At 43.7% G+C, this 11,391-nt stretch overlaps 1 pseudogene; it reads right to left on the reverse strand.

Moving 5' to 3' along the window:
- Positions 1-2,832: 2,832 nt before the first annotated feature.
- LOC137144263 (olfactory receptor 14I1-like) lies at positions 2,833-5,527 on the reverse strand (annotated as a pseudogene).
- Between the last annotated feature and the right edge of the window lie 5,864 nt (positions 5,528-11,391).

The following is an 11,391-nucleotide window of genomic DNA, read 5'->3' on the forward strand; positions in this document are numbered from 1 at the left end:
ATTCCCCTTTATTCGGCATTGGTGAGGCCGCATGTGGAGTATTGTGTCCAGTTTTGGGACCCCCACTACAAAAAGGATGTGGATAAGTTGGAGAGAGTCCAGCGGAGGGCAACAAAAATGATTAGGGGGCTGGAGCACAGGACTTATGAGGAGAGGCTGAGGGAAACAGGCTTGTTTAGTCTGCAGAAGAGAGGAATGAGGGGGGATTTGATAGCAGCCTTTAACTACCTGAAAGGGGGTTCCAGGGAGGATGGGGCTAGGCTGTTCTCAGTGGTGGCAGATGACAGAACAAGGAGCAACGGTCTCAAGTTGCAGGGGGGAGGTCTAGGTTGGACATTAGGAAAAAGTTTTTCACTAGGAGGGTGGTGAAGCACTGGAAAGGGTTACCTAGGGAGGTGGTGGAATCTCCATTTTTGGAGGTTTTTAATCTGCGGCTTGACAAAGCCCTGGCTGGATGATTTCGCTGAGAGCTGTCCTGCTTTGAACAGGGGGTTGGACTAGATGACCTCCTGAGGTCCCTTCCAACTCTGTGATTCTATGATTCTATAGCCAGTTGGGATTTAAGCATGAGTTCAGCATTAAACCTTAAATGGGGCCAATCTGATGTTGAAAGTGAATAATGGGCTGAAGTGGCTTGTGGGATCAGGGCCTTTTCACAGAATACTCAAAGTGAGTGTCAAATTCATAATCACAGGTGTTTGCACCACATCGTCCAAATTACGTGTAAATTCTCAGAGATCTATTGACATCAGTAGAGCTAGGACAAATTAAACCCGTTGAGAATTGGCCCCTTGATTTTTCAGGAACCTGAGTATGATACTTCCATTTATTTAGAGACGCAAACCAGAGCATATTTAAAATGTATCCAGTGCAAACAGCTCAAAGTTCAAACACCAAGTCCTTATGATGAGCTCTTTGTAAATGAGTGATGGAGTAAGATATAATCATAAAAAAAATCCTCGTTAAATAATATTTAATAAGGAGTACCTCTAAGAAAATCATGATCTGAACATAGACAATCATTAACAGGAAAAGAAGCACAATAATTTGCATAGAATAATGGTTATCTAGCTACCTAGCTAATATAATCCACAATCAAATAGAAATCTATCATTATGAGGTTGTGTGTTAGGACAAGGAATGGTCCTATCTGCCCGTGTTTCTATCTAATCATGTGCTTTCTCTGTCATATATGTAATGTACCCAAGCATGCACAAAGATGGTATCTTAATACTACTAACAGACCAACCTCTGAGACCCTTTCTCAGCTTGGAAGTGAGTAGATCGACTCACGATGGTGTATGGAATAACAGATCAGAGCGTGTGATGGCACTTTTCTACCTATACTCAGGCTAGAACAAAATGACCGCAGTCAAGTAACTTACACCAGGGTCTAGGTCTTTACTGAGTGTAGAGACTTTGGGCCAGAACCTCATCAGTGTTAAACTGATGATTGCAGGGGGTCTAGTCTACATGGGTGGTGATCTAGATGAGTTGGGAAATCAGCCCTTACATCTCCATCACACTCACTTTCTCCAGGGAGCTCTCAGCCAAATCTGGATGATTTGTGTATATAGGCTATTGGCCAAATCCTAATCCCTTTGAAGTGAGGGGCTAAAACCCAGTGACTTCCATGGAATCCAGATTTGGTCTCATTACGCCAAGTGGTGGAGTCTCCATCCTAAGAGGTTTTTAAGGCCCGGCTTGACAAATCCCTGGCTGGGATGATTTAGTTGGATTGGTCCTGCTTTGAGCAGGGGGTAGGACTAGATGACCTCCTGAGGTCCCTTCCAACCCTCATCTTCTATAATTCTATTATATGATTCTATGAGTTAGAGTTTCTTTAGAAAACACTGGGAAAAGTTTCTCTTCAAAGCAGTCTTCCCACCATAGCCAGACTGACACAGATTTTACATAGAGAATGTGGGTGAAGTAAAATCTTTTATTGGACCAGTTTTTCTAGATGAGAGAGATGAGCTTTTGAGCCACACAGAGCTGGTAGGGTCTGGGAAAGAAGAGTTCTGTGTCGCTCGAAAGCTAATCTCTCTCATCAGCAGAAGTTGGTCCTATAAAAGATATTACCTCACCCACCTTGTCATGCTAATATCCTGGGACTGACAGAGATCCACTGCATACAGCTTTGACATATTCATTGAGGGTTAAAATAAGAAATAGACACCACCTGAGTTTCTTTGTCCCTCAACACATCATCAATAACACAATAATATCTCAACAGTATAATCATTTCTGGGGGAACATGGCCATTATTATTGTGGGGAGAAAACCTACAGCTCTCTCAGAAAACCCCATTAAAGAGAAGACGTATTGGCATCCTCAAGAGAAGTCAAATATTGAAAATCCTGTCTAACCAAACACTTATCATCTCTCCAGGCCTTCCCCCTTCCAAACCCACCTGGAACAGAGATACAAAGAAAACTAACAAACAACTGAGGAAAGATAAACAAAAACTGTGACTAACGAACAAAAAACAAAAAGAACAAATGTGCTCATATCTCTGTCAGAGTTTTTATCCTTAAAAATTAAGAAGAGCCACAGACCACACAAAGGATTTTGCTATGGTTAGTATGAACAAGGTGATCAGATACTATGGTGATGGGTAGCAGTACATGATAGATAGATAGATAGATAGATTCCAATCTTAATTGCATTAACGTAAAACTATAGTAATTACTTTTTTTCTTGAGTATTGTTTTCCTGGATTTTTACTAATGTTAAAACCTAATTCTTCATAAACAGATTGCACAGTATGCTCTCATGGAGCAATAACGTCACCAGATGATTATATTTATAAAGAAACACTGAATGAAATTGCTACCGAAGGAGACATATGGACATTTTATTCTTGCTGAATAACCACCAACACATCCATTTACTCAATGCACTGTTGATCTCCTTGTTCCTCATGCTGTACATGATGGGATTCATCATCGGAGGCAACACGGAATAGAGAACAGCCACTAAGAGATTCAGACCTGAGGCTGAGCTGGAGGTGGGCTTCAGGTAGACAAAGGCAGCAGTGCAAACTAGCAAAGAGACCACAGTGAGGTGAGGGAGGCAGGTGGAGAAGGCTTTGTGCCGGCCCTGCTCAGAGGGGATTCTCAGCACTGTGGTGAAGATCTGAACATACGACATAGTTATGAAAACAAAGCAGCTTAAGGCTAAGCACATACTAAAGACAATAACTCCAACTTCACTGAGGTAAGAGTCAGAGCAGGCCAGCTTGAGGAGCTGGGGGATTTCACAGAAGAACTAATCCACTGTGTTGCCTCCACAAAAGGGGATTGTGAAAGTGTTTCCAGTGTGTAGCGCAAAGTTGAGAATTGCAGTGATCCAGGCACTGGCGGCCATTTGGACACAAGCTCCCCTGTTCATCACCATCTCGTAGTGCAGTGGTTGGCAGATGGCGACGTATCGGTCGTACGCCATGATGGTCAATAAGGCAAAATTTGCTGAAGCAAAGAATGAGAAAAAAAAGACTTGCGCGACACATCCAGAGTAAGAAATGGACCTGCTGTTCATGAGGGAATTGACCATGGATTTGGGGATGGTGACGGAGACGGAGCCAAGGTCTAGGATCGACAGATTCATCAAGAAGAAGTACATGGGGGTGTGAAGACGATGGTCGAGGGCTATGGCTGTGACGATGAGAAGGTTCCCCCCCAAGGATGCCAGGTAAAGCACTAGAAACACCACAAAGTGTAAAATCTGCAGCTCTCGAACATCAGAGAATCCCAGGAGAAGGAACTCGGTCATGCTGCTTTGGTTGGACATTTTTTTCCTCAGTCCATTGTGTGATGGCTGTGGAGGGAATGAGATGGGCAATGGTTAGGATTAGAGCTACAAAGGGAATGGCCTGGATTCCCTTTTCCCTGAGATCTGATTGTATGAATGTCAAAGGTGCACAGCACTCATTGTTTACAATGAGTAGGTGTTGTCAGTGCTCCTCACGTTGACAATCCATCAGTTGAGTTCTCACACTGGTGTACTTTGGATTGGCTCCTTTAAAATCAATGGACCTTTGTTACTTGACCTCATCTGAGGCTGCATTTCAAGGAGAGGCTTGTTCAGATGCAGAGTGAAGGATGGAACAAAGTAAAATCCAAATCCAACAATCCTCGCAAAGAAGGGCCTTCCATCGTGACCATCACCAACCTCACACCTTGGCCATGAATCTGATAGACTAAAACGCCAGCACCGCCTGATTCCCACACTGCAGGGCAACATGATGTGGTCTCCTCCAGCATAGTAAGTGGCACCTTTTCTCCCCCCAGCTCTGTGCCTAGACGGCTGCTGCCTGCTTCCCAACTAATTTACAGCACCAAATCCCAGCTGCACTTCTGTCTGCATGTAACAATGGGCCAGTCTCATCCCTCCATTACCGCTCTGTTGCATTGTTCAATGTGCTGTGTGGTGCAGTGGTTGCCAGAACACTTAGGCTCTGTTCCCCTCCCTCCCTTTCTTTGTCTTATCTACTAGGGCTTCAAAATTCTTTGGTGAGGGGCCCTGGTCCATAATTTAAAATGTATTGTGGCCCCTACTGGGATTTTCAGAACCATCTATGCACTGAACAACCCTTGAAATCAATGACATTTACGCTCCTAGGTGCTTCTGATAACCTCACTGGATGCTTAAATACCTTTGGAAACATCACCCCATGTCTCGTTATGTGTACGTTCTGCACACCCATCTACGCTCAGCCAGCAACAGTCTGGAGCTCAACCAAGAGGTAATTCTCTTCCCTATCAGCTCCTATTTGTCCTTGAAAGGGGTCAGGATAGACAGGCATTTGCTGCTTGGTTCAGCTCAAACCCAGCATTTAAAGGGGCTAGTCCATATAAAATATTCTGTGCGCTCTATCAATTTTACTAGTTATTCAGTTGTTAGCTCCTGGCAACTATCCCTTTGAAAGAGAAGTCACACAGATGCAATAGAATAAATGGGTTTGAAATCAAGAAATCTTATTGTTCCCCAATTTTAATTAAAGTTTAAGGCTGGGTGGAAATTTTCGGCTGCATTATTCTTAAGGGGGATTGGGTTTTCAGCTAAACAACAAATCTCAGAATCTGTCTGCTTTTCTCCAACTTTTAGGGATTGTTTTGTAAAGAAACTGAAAACTGAAAAACAAAATGTTTTTGGTTTTGTGATTTAAAAACCCTCCAGTTTTCGGCAGAAAGTTTTCAGTTGCCAAAACTTAACAGAAAAAGGAAAGGATTTTGGGTTCTCAAGGAGAAGTCAAAGTTTTCTTGAAGGGTGGAAAAATTCCAATCAGCTGATTGAACTGAGAGTAAAAGTCTTAATGAGTTCATATAGCAATTCATATTTATCATCTTAATTTCCCCTGTATTTTGAACCCCCAACATATTTAATTGAAATAGCAAACTTACTGTACAGATCCTTGTGGATTTTTCCCCAAGAGGTGATGTATCCAGTCATCCAGCACCAGGATTTGTTGATCAATATCTATCTCTATACCAGAATCTAGAAACTGAAGGCACAGCTATCTGAGAATCCTTCCCCCTCATTCTAGGACTGTCCTGACAGAACCAGACTCAGTTCTGCCACTCTCCTCAGATGAGCTGTGTGTAGGAGCTGTGTGCTGCACTGACATTAAAAGAGCGATGCTGCGGGAAGGCAGTTTATCCACGTCTGTTTGCTAAGGGCTAGTGGGACTCACTCCCTGGAGCCCTGCATGGCTCAGAAGCATAGGCCCAGAGGCAAAAGTTTATCAATGGTTTGATTTTAAAGCCATTACGATCCTCTAGTCTGACCCCCCGGCCTGCCACAGGCCCTGGGATCTCCCCTAGAGTTCCTTGGCTCCAGGCCATTTTCTGTGTTATCTGTGGGCCTGGATTACAAAGGGATTTTGGCACCTAAAGATTGAGAAGGGCGCCTAGTGGGATTCATCAAAGCTCATGGCAAAGTCCTGTTGCCATCCAAGGGAAGTTAGGCACTTACCCTGTTTAGGTGCTAGTGTAAATTCCACTAGGTGCCTATCAACTTCTTCAGATGCCTGCACCCCTTTGTAATGCTGATCTAGTGTTTATTTTCATCTCGCTGCTCCAGGACAGGGGCTACTCTGCTTCCTACAGCTCTTCTCCACAGACCCCTTTAGAGGGATCCCTGACCCCTTCCCAACTGTCACAGGGCCCCTGGCCCTTCAAGGGGCAGGCCACCCTGTTACAATATCTTTGTACAGCGCCTTGCACCAGGGCTGTGGTTTTTAGGGGTTGTTGCAATATACTTGTTTTGTAAGAATGAAAACGGACGTCAGTGGGTTTACGTCACCTTGGGCCTTGGGGCACATTGGTTTCGTGTCAGCTTTTGGTGACTAATCTGACCTGCAGCAGACTTAAAACTGCCCAATCAGATTCTATTGTATAACATGGGAAAGAACCGGACATGATCATCTCATTAACGATTGCAGCATAATATGTGTTAATTACTATTGTTTATTTATATTGAAGACTCACCAAGTGTCGATCCCGCTGTGCTAGGCGCTGTACACACCCATGAAAAAAAGATGTTGTCTTTCATTGAAGAGCTTATAATGTCTGTATAAGAGGAGAGAGAACAGATGGATATGAGAGACCGGTGGTATAACAATTGTGAGGTGACCATGATAAGCATTTGTCTCAACATTCCAGCTGCTTACCCCCTGTTGACTGTTTTGCAGAAGTATGCACAAGAGGGCAGAGTTAAGGGTACCTGTTCATGTTTTCGTCACTAAGGAGGGAATATTCAGAGAGGCATACAGGAGTTAAGTGCTTACCTCCCATTAAATCAGGAACTGGGCACTCCTTGGCAATTCTTTGAGAAAGAGCAGGTGACCTTTTAGTCAACAGTTGTTCTCATGTAATTAAAGACTTTATCATAATGCAGACCCAAAGGAGCACAGTCAAGGGGTGTTGTACATATTACTGCATGTCACTGGGAAAGCAAAAATTACTCTAGCATTGCGAACACAGAACCGGGCAAAGGGCATTTGGGGTGCCAGGCAGTGCAAGCTTCTTGTTCAAGTCACTTAAAGAGACAGATTTTTTGTCTTTGAAAAATGAACCAAAAGAAAATCTTGGATATTTTTACTCGAGACATGTTTTCATTTAAAAAAAACCCAACAATTTTTTTTAAAAAATGGCAAAAAATGAGAATTCCGCAGGGTTTCAGTGAGATGGGCTGATGTTTGTTTTTTTTGGTTCCCCTCCTCCCCCCGCAAATTGTAGTCCAAAAAAAAGAAAAAAGAAGTTCAAAATAGATGTCTCCCTAGGGAACGTCCTGTTTGTTGAAACAGCCATTTTTCATCAAGAAATGATGAAGAAATCAAGAAATCTTTTGAACATCAAGAAACATTTTGAATTTTTAAAAAAATCACATCCAGCGTCTAAATTATTTAGTATGAATTAATTGCATGTTTACAGTGAGAACAGCTGGTAGATGAGTGGGACTAGGCTGTTTGAGGCAGTGTGGCCTAGTGGACAGAGCGTGGGATGGAGTCTTGGGAAATCTGTGTTCTATTCCCAACCCAGCCACTTGCCTGGGCAAGTCACTGTTGCGTCTTGTGCCTCAGTTTCCCCATGTATAAAACAATGATAATGATACTAATCTTCCTTCATTAAGCATTCTGAGATCCACTGATGAAGGAGCAAGGACATTATGGAATTATAGAAGATGAGGGTTGGAAAGGACCTCAGGAGGTCACCCAGTCCAACCCCCTGCTCAAAACAGGACTAACCCCAACTAAATCTTCCCAGCCAGCTGTAACAAGCCAGGATCAATGGGTGTTGGCAGAGCTTTAGGGGGCATGCAGGAGCCCAGGACTGGGATAGCAGGAGGCTGCAGGTTGGCAGAGCTGTGGGGCGGGCTGTGACATCCAGGGGACTATAGAGTCAGGACTGAGGTGCACGTGTGTGTGTGTGTGTGTAAACCCAGACATTAATAGCATTAGGTGGAGTGCGGCCTGTGGGTTAGGGCTGAGGACAGAACTGGGGGTCATGGGCAGGGACAGCAAAGCCTATCACAATCCAGGTGCGTTGGCTGATCTCTGTCACTGAGGCCTACAATCCTGGAATTGCCTTTCATTCGCTGTGCCTGGGCCGTGCTGCCTTGGCCAACCGAGTTGGACTCTCCAGTTTGTTTACATGTCAGTTTCATGGCATTCCTTCCTCCCCTTGCATTCCCTCACTTGGGGGGACTGGTGGAATTTATGAATGAAGGATCACAGGGGCTGGCACAACTGGCGTGACCCCTTTCCCTTTACACATCAGGGGCTGCTTGCCAAAGGAACAAACCCTCCCTTTCCTTTGTCTAACTTTAATCCATGCCTCTGACTTTCTTTTCTAATCAGCCCAATGGGGTCAAAGTGAAGCAAGGCTTTTTTAAAATTAGTTTTATCATAAGCAAGCGTTCATGAAGTTAACATGTTTCAAATGAAATTGATCAGGGTTCCTTCATGTTGAGCAGCTGTCACTGCAGATCTGTGATCAGGCCTGTAGAAACAGTGGCATCCTTAAAGTCAAGCACCTTACATAGTATGGACAGACTCTTCTTCGATCAGTCACCAGGGACCAAAATAGCTGTTCTTAAAGTATGCTGTCCTTAGCAGAATGTTATAGTCATACTGAAAAACCCTCGTCAGCTCCAATTCCCACCTGCTCTGACTGTGAATTAGCTGAAAATGGCACTCGAAGCAATATATATCAGTTACCAAAATTCAGGATGTATTTTTCAATTGAATGTCCATGACTGTGAAATGTACCCACTCAGTAGCCCCTGCCTACATAAGAATGGACAGACTGGGTCAGACCAATGGTCCATCTGGCTCAGTATCCTGTCTTCTGACAGTGGCCAAAACCAGATGGATCCGAAGGATTGAGCAGAACAAGAACACCCAGAGCATGGGTTAGATCCTTGACTATTTTGCTAATTACCATTGATGGCCCGTGTGTAATTTGTTTTTTAACCCAGTTACACTTTTGGCCTGCGCAAAATCTCCTGCTGATGAGTTACACAGGCTGACTGTGTGTTGTGTGAAGAAGTACTTCCTTTAGTTTGTTGTAAACCTGCTGCCTCTTAATTTCATTGAGTGACCCCTGGTTCTTGTGTTATGTGAAGGGGTGAATAGTACTTCCTGGTTCACTTTTTCCTCACCATTCATGATTTTATAGACCTCTATCATGTCCCCCCATAATTGTCTTTTTCCAAAGCTCAAAAGTCCCTGTCTTTTTAATCTCTCCTCATATGGAAGCTCTTTCACAACCCTAATCATTTTTGTTTCTCTTCTCTGTGCCTTTTCCAGTTCTAAGCTATCTTTTTTTGATACAGGTGTGACACTGGCAGACCAGATGACAGTTCATAGCAAAGTCCCAGGTCAATTCACTTGTATATTAGTATAGGTCAAAGCTATTGGTAAATACGTGAATGTAATTGGTGTTTTAACTTCATGAAAACTGAAAAATGGAATGATACATCATTGTTTCACGTATCTATATCCTGTTATAATGTAATAGCAAACATTTACATTGTGTTTAGCCCTGTAAATAAATAACTCATCAAACAGGAAAGAAGTCTTGTGGCATGCAAATAAAGAACTTTAACAGAAAAGTGCTAACTTCAAAGCAAGCAGTCATTGTGTGTGATGCTCTGAGGTCAAAGACTCTAAATTCATTCCTTACTCTCCGTCTTCAAAGGAAAAGCCCACGTGGGTAGTGACACTGTCAGCTTGTTTTCTGTGAGAAGAAACTATGAGAATGACTTCAAGGAAAGATCCTTCATCTCTGAACTGTTTGGATTCCGACAGAGAGGAATAACTGAACGAGAAGACAGATCCCCAGAGTTATTCTGGGTAGCTCTGAGAAACTTTTGGGAAACTGGAAGATAACTTCAGAGGGGTAGCCGTATTAGTCTGTATACAGCAAAAACAATGTGAGACCTGTAGCACTTTAAAGACTAACACATTTCTGCAGGCATAAGATTTTGTAGGCTGCAACCCACTTCTTCAGATGCACCTGATGAAGTGGATTGCAGCCCATGAAAACTTATGCCTGCAGAAATGTGTTAGTCTTTAAAGTGCTACAGAACTCTCATTGTTTTTGGAAGACTACTACATCTCTGCTACCATTTGAAATTGCAAACTGTGACTCACCTGTGCATATATGTTACCTCCTTTAACCTCTCATTAACTCTCATTCTTTTTTTCTTAGCTAATAAACCTTTTGTTAGTTTACTAGAGAATAGGCAGTTAGTGTTGTCTTTGCTGTACCATCTAGGGGACCAGCTGATCTGGGGTAAGCGACTGGTCTTTTGAGATGGGGAGCAACCTGAAACCATGTGATTTTTGGTTTAAGTGATGATGTATCACTAAGTCCAGTTTGTCTGGGTGGCAAGACAGACTGGAGCATCTAAGGGGACTGTCAGTGACTCCATGGTAAGACTGGTACAGTGATCCAGGAGTTTACGTTTGTTACTGGCTTGATGAAATCTAACTATAGAACACACCACCAGCCAGAGGTGTCTACCCTGGTTTTCTGACAGTCTGCCCTGAGGTCGGCACTCCCACTTGTGAGCTGTTTCAGACAGCGTGACAATGGCAAAGCCAGAACTGCACACAGTGTTCAAGGTGATGGCGTGCCATAGATTTATCTAGTGTCATTATAATATTGACTGTCTTATTATCTATCCCGTTCCCAATCATTCTGAGCACACTGAGCAGATGTTTTCAGAGAGCTATCCACAATGACTCCAAGATCTCTTTCTTGACAGCCATCCTAGCAATTGGCAGGCAAGCTGCCAGGTGCCCTGGTCCCAGGAAGCCTACTGGACAGTTAGCACCATTGTCTCCATCGTAGTCCACTTGATAGACAGCCACTCCCCCAACTCTCCAGGCAACCGTCTCCTTGACTACCTGGGTAGCCATCAACCCGACTCCTTAGGCAGTCCAGTGAACCAGTGGAAAATTTCCCCTTGGTTCTGTGGAAGAAGAATTTTTTGGTACTTTCCTTCCTGTGAACAACTTTAAATTTTTCACTTTTTGTCTGTGGGCTGCCAACTTTGGATGAAAATTTGTTCAAACAGCCACAGGAAGGACATTCTATTTTCCAGGCAGCTATAACCCCTGCCTTGTTCACAGATGTGCAGTCAATGGCGCACCAGACCTATTGGAAAAGAAGGGATAGCCTGGTGGTATCAGGCCAAGACAACTGGCTTCTAGTCTTGGTTCAGTTACAGATTTCTGAAGCAGTGTCTGGATGCCAAAAGTGGGTGCTTTGGGCCTTTGCTGGGGATGTGGGTGAGCTGTGTTCAAATCCCTGCTCATCCTGATTTGGAGCAGGTAACCCAGATCTCCTCCAGGTGAATGTCCTAAGCACCCAGCTGTTC

This window comes from Emydura macquarii, unplaced genomic scaffold, assembly GCF_026122565.2.
Source record: "Emydura macquarii macquarii isolate MOO-44397 ecotype Brisbane River unplaced genomic scaffold, CSIRO-AGI_Emac_v2 contig_3438, whole genome shotgun sequence".
NCBI classification, from domain to species: Eukaryota; Metazoa; Chordata; order Testudines; family Chelidae; genus Emydura; species Emydura macquarii.